Source organism: Mustela erminea, chromosome 17 (assembly GCF_009829155.1).
Source record: "Mustela erminea isolate mMusErm1 chromosome 17, mMusErm1.Pri, whole genome shotgun sequence".
NCBI classification, from domain to species: domain Eukaryota; kingdom Metazoa; phylum Chordata; class Mammalia; order Carnivora; family Mustelidae; genus Mustela; species Mustela erminea.
This window is the reverse complement of record NC_045630.1, coordinates 25,389,252-25,401,563: the sequence shown is the minus strand read 5'-3', so window position 1 is coordinate 25,401,563 and position 12,312 is coordinate 25,389,252. Positions and strand designations below refer to the sequence as shown.

Genomic DNA, 12,312 nt, shown 5'->3' with positions numbered 1-12,312 from the left:
CCTCTTCCTTATGTATGTCTTCATTTGTCCAGAATGAAGTCAGGGAGCCAAGCCCAATATTGCTGGGGGAGTCAATGAGGTCCACCCGTCTGAGTGACTGATACCGTCAAGTCCCATATCAAAAGGCATTCTTTCTGATCCAAGCGAGAATGAGGACTTGATCTACCGCACTGACATTTGCAAGATTGTGGCAATGATGAAAAAAATATGGAAAGCACCCAGGACTGTGCCTGGTAGCACAGGGGCTCAGTAGAGACACAATGAGGATAGTTATGCTGATGATAATGATGTGTTCAGAAATTGTATCCTGTACTCTCCATGGCTCAGAGCTCAGCTACTGAATTGTGTTTAATTTTGGTTGCCATCTTTAAAAAGAAACACATTAACAAGCTAGATTAAAGGCAGAGAAGGTTTAGCAGAAGGGCCTAGGAATCTAGAAACGATTGAAGGAACAAAAAAATATTTAGTCCAATTAAGAGTGGCTCATATAAAAAGCAAACGCCCCCAAATTCCAGAAAGGCGATCTCATTGCAAAGGAATGAACTTGTCAAATAATGGAAGGAGCTGCTAGTCAGGGGAAATTCTCTTAGAGTGAGGTAGCTGGCAGGAAGCCCACGGACATGTGCTGTGGAGAAGCATGGCATGGGCTGTCCGCTTGCTGAGCAAGCACAACGGGAGGCCCAGAGTGGTGAGTGGAGCCATTTTCTCCACAGTTGAACAGATGAGCTGTGGGGAGCAGGTTGGGAGGTCAAGGCAGAGCAGAGGTTTCTGTGCCTGAGAAAACACAGATCTAAGCTCCCTCTTCACTTCATCCTGGTCTCAGAGAGTCCCCGGCCCCTCCTTCCAAGGAGTGTGTCGTACTTCATGTGGTTCTACAAGCATGCTGCCTTCTGTGTCCTCTCGGAGCCCCGGAGCCCCCACGGGAGACTTGCCAAGCAGTGACCTCGTCCTCCTCCTTTAAGCTTGAGTCTCCCCTCCCCATTTCTCCCAATCAGCCTTAATTAAACTGTTTGAAAGCTACAGCTTGATTTTAATTAGAGCAAAATTGGGAAGATTAGAATGAAATTGGCCAATCATTGTTTACGGGCCGTTGTTTGAGAACACAGCAGGCTGCGAAATTACCTACACGCTAGGCTTCTTGGATTTTACCAGAGAGCGGGAAGAGCGGGACACAGCGGCTCTGGGGGAGGGCCGGCCTCACCGCTGCCCTTGCTCCTCCTCGAGTTGCAGGGACCGAGATCTTATGTTACCAAAGGGCTCCGGGATTGAAGCCTTCCTGCCTTGGAATTACTCCTTGGTCTACAAGGCCAAAGAATTTCCTGGAAAGTAGAACAGAGGTATGCAGAGGTCCCTGAACTTGAGCATGGGTCATAGACCCATTCATAGCATGGTTCAGGTTCTTGTCAGACTCTACCACTCATGAAATGAGATGGGCCCCCCCTTTTTTTCCTTCAGTTTCTCTGTCTCTTCCTTTTTAACCTATAAAAGGTGAAGAGTAGAGTCATGAGATTTCTACTTCCTCTTTTCCAAGGTTTTTTTCTTGTATAGGTGAAATAGTTGAGCTGGTGTGAAACTTGTGTATGAATTTTTCTGGTAAAAAAATGAAAGGAAGGCTCTCCACCAATGTAAGAGATTATGGTTTTTATTATAATTTCTTTTTATAGCTCAGATTAATCATGTCTTATTCATTATGGCAGTAAAGGCTCTAATAGCTAAGTACATTACAGTAATCTGTTGTTGAGATAGAAATCTCCTGATGATGTGATGTGTCTAGAAATACAGCCTTCTGTACTGGAGCCAAAACATGTTATATCCCTTGGCCCCTAAAATGTCCAGCTAACCAATGTGGAACCATCTTAGCTGACTCACTGAGGTAAATAACTCTGTGGTGGACTGAGTTCTGTGGTGGGAGCAGTGGCCCCTGAGAAGAGGTATATTGGCAGGAGGATGAAGAAAAAGAAGATTTCTTTGTATGTGGGGCTCTTCAGGAAAATCAGTGGTGTTTATTGAGATTCCTGCGTGAAAGTGGCAAGTCTCAAGCTAGCTGGGGAAAGGCAGCTCTCTGAGAGAAATGTGAGCTCTGAGAACAAAGACGTTTGCATTTATCCAGAACTGGTTGGTATGTGAGAAATTTTCCCACGGTCATTGGTTGACAGTTTACATAAAAAGTAAAGTTACAAGAAAAATGATGAGAAAGCTATTTGTGTCTTTGGCCAATTCATCTTTTTTTGCTCCTGAGTTCTTCAATATTTTAGTCAATGACCTGTCCTGTGTCTTCCTTCATTTTTCAAGGAAAACCAGTCATACATATATATATTTTTTTCTTACAAGTATGAGCTGTACCCCAAACAACCTTTTGGAGAACAAGAACCTTTCAGCATGGCAGTCCCTTTGAAAACTTCGGGTTGGAGGAGGGTGCTCCCCAGAAGGGGTTGTTGGAAGTCTGTCAGGAGGGGCAAAGAGGGGAGAGGGGCAGCATTTCCTGTCCTGACAGCCTACTCTTTCTGCCATTGTTTGCAAAGTGGTGCTTAGATGTGGGCATCCTGGGCCCCACTGCTGTCCTAGGACTTCTCTGCAGCCTCTCTGGGAGTCCCCAAACCTATTCTGAGAACTGCCGCCTCAGTGAGCATGTGATGATTGGTCGGCTCTGCTGGAAACGGCATTGATTGTTCTCCAGGAAAGCCAGCCTGGGGTCTAACTCAGGAGGAACAGATGGGCTCCTAGCACTCGGGGACACCCTGACACGGGCATGGGGTGACGCCAAGCCCACAGGGGGTGTCACGGCAGAGAGGCTGCGTAGGGCTGCCTACTCAGGATACAGGAAATGTGACTTTCTTAATGACAGCCGTATCGGTGGCCTTGGAAATGAATGTGCATCCCACACAGAAATGGAAAGCTAGGTCTGTTGGAAAACGGGTAACAACGAACACAGCTCTTAGCCTAAGGTCTCGGCACAAGTGCCTTTATTGTGGGCCGCGGTATTCCTTGTTACCAGATTTCAGTCTCCTTAAGGTATAGTTTTTGGTTTTGTTTTGAAACCGTGGGTTTCTTCCTAGAACGCTCTCTCTCCCTTGAGACTTCCTAGGGAGGGAGGTTTCATAGGTAATGTGTCTTCATGGGGGCTGGATCAATGTTCTCAGTTTACAAGCCAGCAAAGTGGTGCTTCAGTGCCGAGCTGCTGGAAACAGGCCCCGGGATGGAGGACCCCAGCTGTGCTCTTTCCGAGTCTTTCATCGCCGGGAGCGTAGGGCCTGGCAGGGGAGCGCGCTTGCTGGCAGAGTTCTTGCTGACCCCTTATCACTTGGAGGAACACGGTGCTGCCACGTGGTTGGTGACATTAGAGGTAGTAGCTGTGACTTGGAGGCATTCTTTGTTTCCATCTTTCAAGTGAGGAGCGTCATCAGAGACCCTCCTGCTTCAAGCTTGGCTGTGGTTCAGCTCTTCTGTTACAGGCTCTTGTGTTCTGGGAAAATCCCTAAATTCATGTACAACCAGAAGCATCCTTGGTTGGCAATCTGGACCATGAGCGTTAAGCAGTTTGGGACAAAGATAACTCTGATCATTTCAGAATGTAGAGAGAGATTTTGGATCACGGCCGCCGTGTTCTCTGTGTTGGTGTGGACAGCTGCCGTAGCGTGCTGGTATTGCCTGGATCACACCTTTCCTAAATTTTGTTTTGGTTGTTATCAATGATTGTATCGGTGTGGCAACCCTTTGGCAGAAGTGTGTGTTGTTCACGCTAGGTGAATCTAGAGTTAGACGGGAAATGGAGTAAACTTCTGCTGGTTATAGCAGCTTCCCTATGTGCAGCTGGGAAGCCCTTGCAGGGGGAATACACATTGGAAAGTTTCTGGTCACCCTCTGGCTTAGCCTGTGAGCCTGTGTCATGGTCTCTGCTGTTCTAAAGGCACTTTGCACGGGGGGCTTCACTCCCGTGTGAGATGTTTGCTCTCTCAGACTGCTTACTGCGTAACAAACACAGTGGGAGAAGATTTTAAGAGAAATGGCTAAATTGAAATGGAGATTTACTTGATGTCTTAATTGAAACAAAGATGATGGCTTAATTGAAGTAGTGTGTGTTAATATAATTGATATATAGAAAACATCCTTTTCCTAGGTAAAAAAAAAGAGCCTTGATTATTTTATTACTGGAAAAAAACCTGCTAAAGGAGAACTCGGAAATGAACATTTATTCTCTGAATAACTCAGGCTGCCTTCCAGTAGTGCCTTCTGAGGCTTTCAGATGCTGGAAAGAACCAGGTTAATAAGTTCTGTAAGTACATTTTTACTACTTTCTGGCTCAAACTCCTTTCACAGATGTTTTCCCCATTATTTTGATTCAGTGAAGGGCCCCAAAGGGCAGGGAAGAAACTTAGTGAAGTAGGTGAGAAAACCACTGGGCATCCCCAGAGCCTGAGCCGTTATGCCGGCAGCCAAGGCCTAGGCCAGATTCTCGGTGGACACCCCAGTACAGTTCATAGAAGCGGCTTTTTTTGGGGGGGGGGTGTTCAGATATAGTTTCCATCCTTACGTATCTATTCTTCCTCCAATGAAATTCTCTCTTCCCCTCTCTCTCTCTCACTCACACACACATTGTCTTCCACTCACCCAATCGTGATTACCTTTTGGGAATCACAGGGTAGGTAGGTAGCATGGTGGTAAACACTATAGACTCAGAAACCACACATCCTGTGTTTAAATCCTGACTCTGTCACCAAATGGGTGTTCCCCATTGGGCAAATTAGCTTACCTGTGCCTCAGTTTCCTCATCCGTAAAATGAGGATAATGATCTTCTCCCCCTTATGGGGGTGTTTTGGATATCATATTGGTTAATACTTGTTAGATGCTTGGGATGCCTGGCACATACTAAGAATTCATTAAATGTAAACCATTATTTTTTATTATTTGCTCATAAAATGCTTCCTAAGACAGCATTGTTCATTTTTCTGAGTCATCTGTTATTCTGTGTTATGATGTCCTGAACAGCCATAGGAGCTGAAATCAGGCCTTTATCTTTGATTTCTCCCATGACACCCTATGTATGGACTTGATTTTTAACTAGGTCTCGATTTCTCCTTCTGCAAATGGATGTATTAAAACCACGTGAAATCCAAAACGGTTTGCTTCAGTGTATATGTGACACTGTGTTTGGGATATATGGTAAACTCATGTGTATATAGATAACTAAAGGAATGGAATGTTCCAGGTAATGAGATATTTTTGTTAAAAGATAGTAAACTTTTAAAAATAATTAGAATACCGGGGCACCTGGATGGCTCAGTGGGTTGAACCTCTGCCTTTGGCTCAAGTCATGATCTTAGGGTCCTGAGATCGAGCCCCGCATCGGGCTCTCTGCTCAGTGGGGAGCCTGCTTCCTCCTATCTCTCTCTCTCTGCCTGCCTCTCCACCTACTTGAGATTGAAATAAATAATATCTTTAAAAAATAATAATAATTAGAATACCATAAAATACACTTAATCTCCACAGAGGAAAATTGTGTTCTCAAAACAGCAGAATGGTGTTGACTTGGGTTTTAATCTCAGCCCCACCACTTACTGTGTAACTTCAGGCAAATGACTTTCCTAACCTCTCTGGGTCTCACCGTGGCTGTCATCACCGCCATCATAGCACTCGGGGAGGGGCCGGACACTAGCTTTCTGTTCTGATTCTGGTACCAGTTGGGTATATTGTTTTAAGCAAATCACTTCTCTCTCTGTTTCATGGTTTTTCTCATAACATAAGAGGAGTGAATAGACCTTCTCAATTGGTGCACCTGCTGGCCCCTGCTGGCACTGCGAATGGCTAAGGACGGGTGTGGGTTTGGACAGGTTTGTCCATATATTGACCCATTTAGCCCCTGGGGCGACTGGGCAAAGTCCGGGGTAGCAGGACTTCCTGTGCTTGGTCTCCTCTGTTCTGGTCCCAATGCATCACATGGAGAATTTTCAATGTACACGATAACGTGAAAAAATATTGGCAGATAGTACTAAAATGTTCCTTCTAATTTGAACAGTCGAAATTTCCCTCTTGGTAGTTGTGTGAAATCAGGTAAATTACTTAGCTTTCTAAGCTTCCACAGCCTCATTCATTTAAATAATAGATGCTCAAAACTCTTCTTGGTTTGGATAAAATATATGATTTTCCAAGTCTGATGCTGGACAAAAAGAAAGGAGGATTAAGGAAAAGTGCATGACTTTAAAATTGTTACTTCTTTTGGTGACCTTGAACATTACGAGTGTGGCAGAAGTTGTTGTTAGACCCATTGTAGGGGTTAGGCTGCTGATCATTAACATTGGGCATAAAGCAGAGCAGAGTCTGAATGGGGGCTCTGTACTCACTGGACTTCAGAGTGTGGACTGTGGGTTCAGAATGTGCCCCAGGGTTTGAAAGGTATCCATGTCTGCTGAAGACAATGGAAGAAGGCCCTGACTCAGTTTACCAAAGCATAAGAAAATGCCATCTGTGCCTGGTTTATGTATAAACAGTATATAAAATCATGCCTGTAAATTACATTTTTATAAGTCAAATCTAATTTTCTCATTGATATGCATACACATTTCAGATACTTTACTTCCATTTCAGATCAATCACTAATTAGTAGTCGCATCTACGTATTCCCATGCTGTAGCATTTTCTTATCTAGTCATCAATAATTTCCAAACAGTGAAAGGATTAGGAGAGCGATGACATAAAACAAGTGAATTTAATTTAAATTAAATAAATGAGAGAATCTCCCAGTCATTTAACAAAAGTATATTACTAACAGTATGAAAGGTTAGAACTTCTAGCATTGTCCTATTGCTGTTGAGTTAAGACCGAAAGGGTCAATCTTGCCCTCATTGAGTTTTTGTTTTACTGGGAGAGGAAGAGAATTTAAAAATGTATTATGTTGGGTAGTAATAAGTGCTAAAAAAAAAAAAAGATAACTAAAGCAGAGCATGGAGACAGAGAGTGAGAGAGAAACAGGATGTTCTTTTGGATGGGATGGTCAAGGAAAGCTTGTAGGAGGTACCGTTTGGCAGTCCTGAATGAAGGGACTGAGCACACGTTTTTTTATTTATTAAATTTAATTATATTGGGATCCACCTCTATAGTAAGGTGATCTTTCTTTTTGGTGAGGGGCTTTGACCATTGTAAGAAATTATGAAAAAATGGAAGAACACCTGCTTTTTATTTCTTCTAGCAATCTAAATGATAGGATAGAAATTGCTTATTAGTTGATGAATATGGCCTACCATGAATCAGGGAGGCTCGGTTTGGTGTCAGATTCCAAATACAATCACCAAGACCCATGTCAAGGAGCTTACTGCCTATGCTTTCTTCAAAGAGATTTTCTTCCAAGTCTTAAGTGGTGTCTTTAATTTGTTTTGAGTTTATCTTTGTGTATGGTGGAAGATAAGGGTCCAGTTTACTTCTTTTGCACGTTCTTCAGTTTTGCTATTATCATTTATTGAAGAGACTATCCTTTTCCCATTGTATATTTTTGGCTTTTTTGTCACAAATGAATTGACCCTATATGTGTGTTGTTTCTGGGTTCTCTGTTTTGTTCCACTATCGGTGTGTCTTATTGTTTTGTTTTTGTTTTTAGTTTCACAGGTAGAATTTAGTGATTCATCAGTTGCATATGATACCCAGTGCTCATTCCATCACATGCCCTCCTTAATGTCCATCATCCAGTTACCCCATCCCCCCACCCACATCCCCTCCAGCAAGCATGTTTGCTTCCTTCAAAGAGTCTCTTATGATTTGTCTTCATCTGTTTTCATCTCATTTTTCCTTCCCTTCCCCTGTTTATCTGTTTTGTTTCTGAAATTCTGAATATGAGTGAAATATATGGTATTTGTATTTCTCTGATTTATTTCACTTAGCATAGATGTTAATGTGTTTTTAATGCCAATACCACATTTTGATTACTATAGCTTTGTTATGTAGTTTGAAATTAGGAAGTGTGATGACTTCCTAGCTTTGTTCTTTTTTTCTCAAGATTGCTTTGACTATTTGGGCTCTTTTGTGGTTCCACACACACTTTTGGATTTTTTTTTCTATTTTATGGAAAATGCCATTGGAAATTTTATAGGGATCATAATGAATCTGTAGATTGCTTTGGATCGTATGGACATTTTAACAATATTGATTCTTCCAATCCATGAGCATAGACTGTCTTTCCATTTATTTGTGTCTTCTTCAATTTCTTTCACCAATATATTATATAGTTTTCAGTGTACAGAACGTTCATACTCTTGGTTAAATTTATTCCTTGTTATTTTTTTCTTTTTTGCTATTTTAAATGGGATTTTTCCCTTAATTTCTGTGGGGTTTTTTTTTTGTTGTTATTACTCTATAGAAATGTAACTAACTTTTGTATATTGATTTTGTATCTTACAACTTTGCTGGATTCGTTTATTCTAACAGGTTTTTTTGGTGGAGTCTTTAGGGTTTTCTATATATAATACCATATCATCTGCAAATTGATGATTTTACTTCTTTCTTCCTGAGTTGGATTTTTTTTTTTTAATTTTATTTAGTCAGTTGACAGAGATCACAAGTAGGCAGAGAGGCAGGCAGGGGGGTGGGGAGAAGCAAGCTCCCTGCTGAGCAGAGAGCCCAATGTAGGGCTCGATCCAGTACCCCGAGATCATGACCCAAGCTGAAGGCAAAGGCCTAACTCCCTGAGCCACCCAGGTGCCCTGAGTTGGATGTTTTTTAATTCTTTTTCTTGCTTAATCGCTCTGGTTAGGACTGCCAGTACTATGTTGAATAAAATTGGCAGGAGTGGGCCACCTTGTCTTATTCAATCTTAGAGAAAAAGATTTCAGCTTTTAACCATTGAATATAATGTTAGTTGTGGGCTTGTCATATAGGATATATATTATGTTGAGGTATGTACCCTCTATATATTTTTTATTGAGAGTTTTTATCACAAATGATGTTGAATTTTCTCAATTGCTTTTCCTGCATCTGTTGAGATGATCATATGTTTTTATACTTCGTTTTATTAGTGTGGAGTAGCGCATAGATTGATTTGCAAATGTTGAACCATCCTTTCATTCTTGGAATAAGTCCAACTTGATTATGCTGTATAATTCTCTTTGTGTAATGTCAAATTCAGTTTACTAATATTTTGTTGGGGATTTTTGCATGTGTATTTATCAGGCATACTGGCCTATAATTTACTTGTCTTGTAGTGTCTTTGTCTGATTTTGGTATCAAGGTAATGCTGGCCTTGGAAGTTTCCCCTCCTCCTCTATTTTTTGGAAGAGTTTGGAAAACATTGGTAAGAATTCTTTAAATGGCTGGTAGAATTCACCAGTGAAAGCCAGCTGATCCTGGACTTTTGTTTGTTAAGAGGTTTATTATTACTGACTCAATCTTCTTTCTAGTAATTCATCTGTTCAGATTTTCTACTTATTCATGATTCACTCTTGGTAGGTTATGTTTCTAGGAATTTATCCATTTCTCATAGTTTGTCCAATTATTGGGTCAGTAATTGTTCATTGTAGTCTCTTGTGATCCTTTGTACTTGGGTGGTATCAGCTGTAATGTCTCCTCTTTCATTACCAATTTTATTTACTTGGGTCTCCTCCCTTTTTCCTTGGTTAGTCTAGTTAATGATTTGTCTATTTTAAAAATCTTTTCCAAAAACCAACTTTTATTTTCATTGATCTCTTCTGTCATCGTTTTAGTCTCTATGCTATTCATTTCCACTCGATCTTTGTTATTTTCTTCTTTCTACTAACTTTGGGCTTAATTCATTGTTCTTTTTCTAGTTCCTTGAGGTATGAATTAGGTTATTTAAGAACTTCATTTTTTCTTCGTGTAGGCATTTATTTTTATAAACATCCCACTTAGAACTACTTTTGCTGCATGGTATTTGTATTTCCATTTCCATTTGTCTCAAGTTAGTTTTTGATTTCTCCTTTGACCTATTGGTTGTTCAGGATCATGTTGTTTAATCTCCATGTATTTGTGAATTTTCCACTTTACTTCTCGCATTTTCTAGTTTCATACAATTGTGGATGAAAAAGATGCATGATATGATTTCAGTCTTCTTACATTTATTAAAATTTATTTTCTGACCTAACATGTGATCTACCCCAAAAAATGTTCCATGTGTGCTAGAGAGGAATGTGTTTTCTTGGGCTGTTGAATGGAATGTTCTGCAAATATCTGTTATGTCCATCTGGTCTAATATGTCATTTAAAGCCAATGTTCCCTTGTTGATCTTGTCTGAATGGACTCATCCTTGTTGAAAGTGAAGTATTGAAGTCTCCTCCTGTTGTTGAACTGCTGTTCATTTCTCCTTTTAGAGCTGTAAATATTTGCTTGATATGTTTAGGTGCTCCTACCTTGGTGCATAATTTACCATAATTTACCATATTTACCAATGTTGTATCTTCTTGGTGAATTGATCCCTTTGTCATTATAGAATGCCCTTCTTTGTCTCCTGTTACAGTCTGGCTTAAAGTCTGTTTAACTGATATAGCTACCCCAGGTTTTCTTTGGATTTCCATTTACGTGGAATATCTTTTTCCATTCCTTCACTTTCAGTATAGGTGTCCTTAATGCTGAAGTGAGTCTCTTGCAAGCAGCATGTAGTTGGGTCTTTAAAAAAAAAAGTCTATTAAGCCACCCCATGTCTTTTGATTGGCCATTTGGTCAATTTAGACAGGAGATCAAGCAATTGTTCTGTATGCTGCAGTGGGATTTGGGATAGAAAACAGTTCGACAAATACCCTATACTTTAAAGTTTGACATTTCCTGTACGATGGAAATAAATGATAATGTATTATTATGAACTTGCCTGCTTAGATAAATAAAGCCACACAATGGGAATCTTAAAAGACTTTGTTGGAACCTTGAATTATTAGTCGTCTTTTCTTTTGTTTCCCTGGTAATATTTGGCACATGCCCCTCCTCTCTGTCTTAGTTCCTAGAGTTAGATGAGAGAATTCTATAGCCTTAAATTGGGCATGGACTTTTATTCACTTATTTTGGAACTCTTTTATTTTTATGCAGCCCTATAATTTGTAGTCCATGGATTTGGGGAGAAAGACCAAGCTTCAGCACTGTCACAAAGAGCAGAGTTGGGATGGGTGAGAAGGTTGATAAGACTTTATCATTTTGTTGTTCCCTAATGCAGTGGAGCTGGTCCTTACGAGTATAATGTGAAAGGCCATGGAAGAGTCCTTTCTTACTAGTGGATGTGATCCTTTAAATTTCATCGTAAGACAGATTCCTCTTGGAAATGTGTCCCCTTTAAAATACAGACATTTCAGTGAGGAGCAAAGCAAGAAGATTAAAAGTGTAGATGGGACTAGAAAGGAATTTCGGCGTCTTGTATAATAGGGCTTCTTAGAAGGTGGGTCCTCTTAGGTCTTTTCAGGATGTCCATGTTGACATCTGCTAATGTTGTGAAAACAAATCATCTTAATTTGGATAAAGGCAGTCTCACCAAAGGACACCAGTAGTCATATATTTTTTAAAAATACTTTATTTATTTGACACAGAGAGAGAGATCACAAGCAGGCAGAGAGGCAGTGGGGGGGGGGGGAAGCAGGCTCCCCGCTGAGCAGAGAGCCTGATGCAGGGCTCCATCCCAGGACCCTGAGATCATGACCTGAGCTGAAGGCAGAGGCTCAACCCACTGAGCCACTCAGGTGACCCAGTCATGTATTTTTTTTTTATCATTACATACTTGCACCTAAACACACACATGCGCGCATGCACACAAACATGCATGTTAGATTCATATAAGAAATGTCCTTGAAGCAGTCAAGTTTATTAATTTTATTGGCTCTTGACCCTTGAGTACATGTCTTTTTAATATTTTGTATGGTGAAATGGAAAAATACACCTAAAGCACATTGGAGGCTATGGAAGAGCGATGATTGTCTCAAGGAAAAAACGCTTCTGTGATTGAATTGTGAGCTCGACTAGCTGCTTTTTCATTGGAACTGAATTTTTCTTGAAAGAACAACCATCAGACAAACTATTGTTATTTAGACTTTAGTGTCTGGCAAACATTTTCTCAAAAAAAAGGGGAGTGGTGAGGAATGAAGTAGGTTTACCTCTTCAAGGAAAACAACTAATATTTGTTGCCAATGATGAAATTTAAGCTTTCAGATGAAAATTGGAATTTTGGAAAACTCATATTTGTCATTATGAGCTTGGTAGCAGTTCCAATATTTAATAACTTTACTCATGAGATTTGTGGTGATATTAACAAATATGGTGTTTTGCAATTATATAATGAAAAGTTCACAATGTGGAAGATCTGAATAATTCAGTGATCCCATATTTTTTAGATGACC

The 12,312-nt window shown here is 40.5% G+C and overlaps 1 protein-coding gene across 2 annotated transcripts in view; it reads left to right on the top strand.

Annotated features, from left to right (window-relative positions):
• BRINP2 (BMP/retinoic acid inducible neural specific 2) overlaps nt 1–12,312 on the top strand; it is a 107,612-nt gene that overhangs the window by 72,090 nt on the left and 23,210 nt on the right. The window lies entirely within an intron of this gene.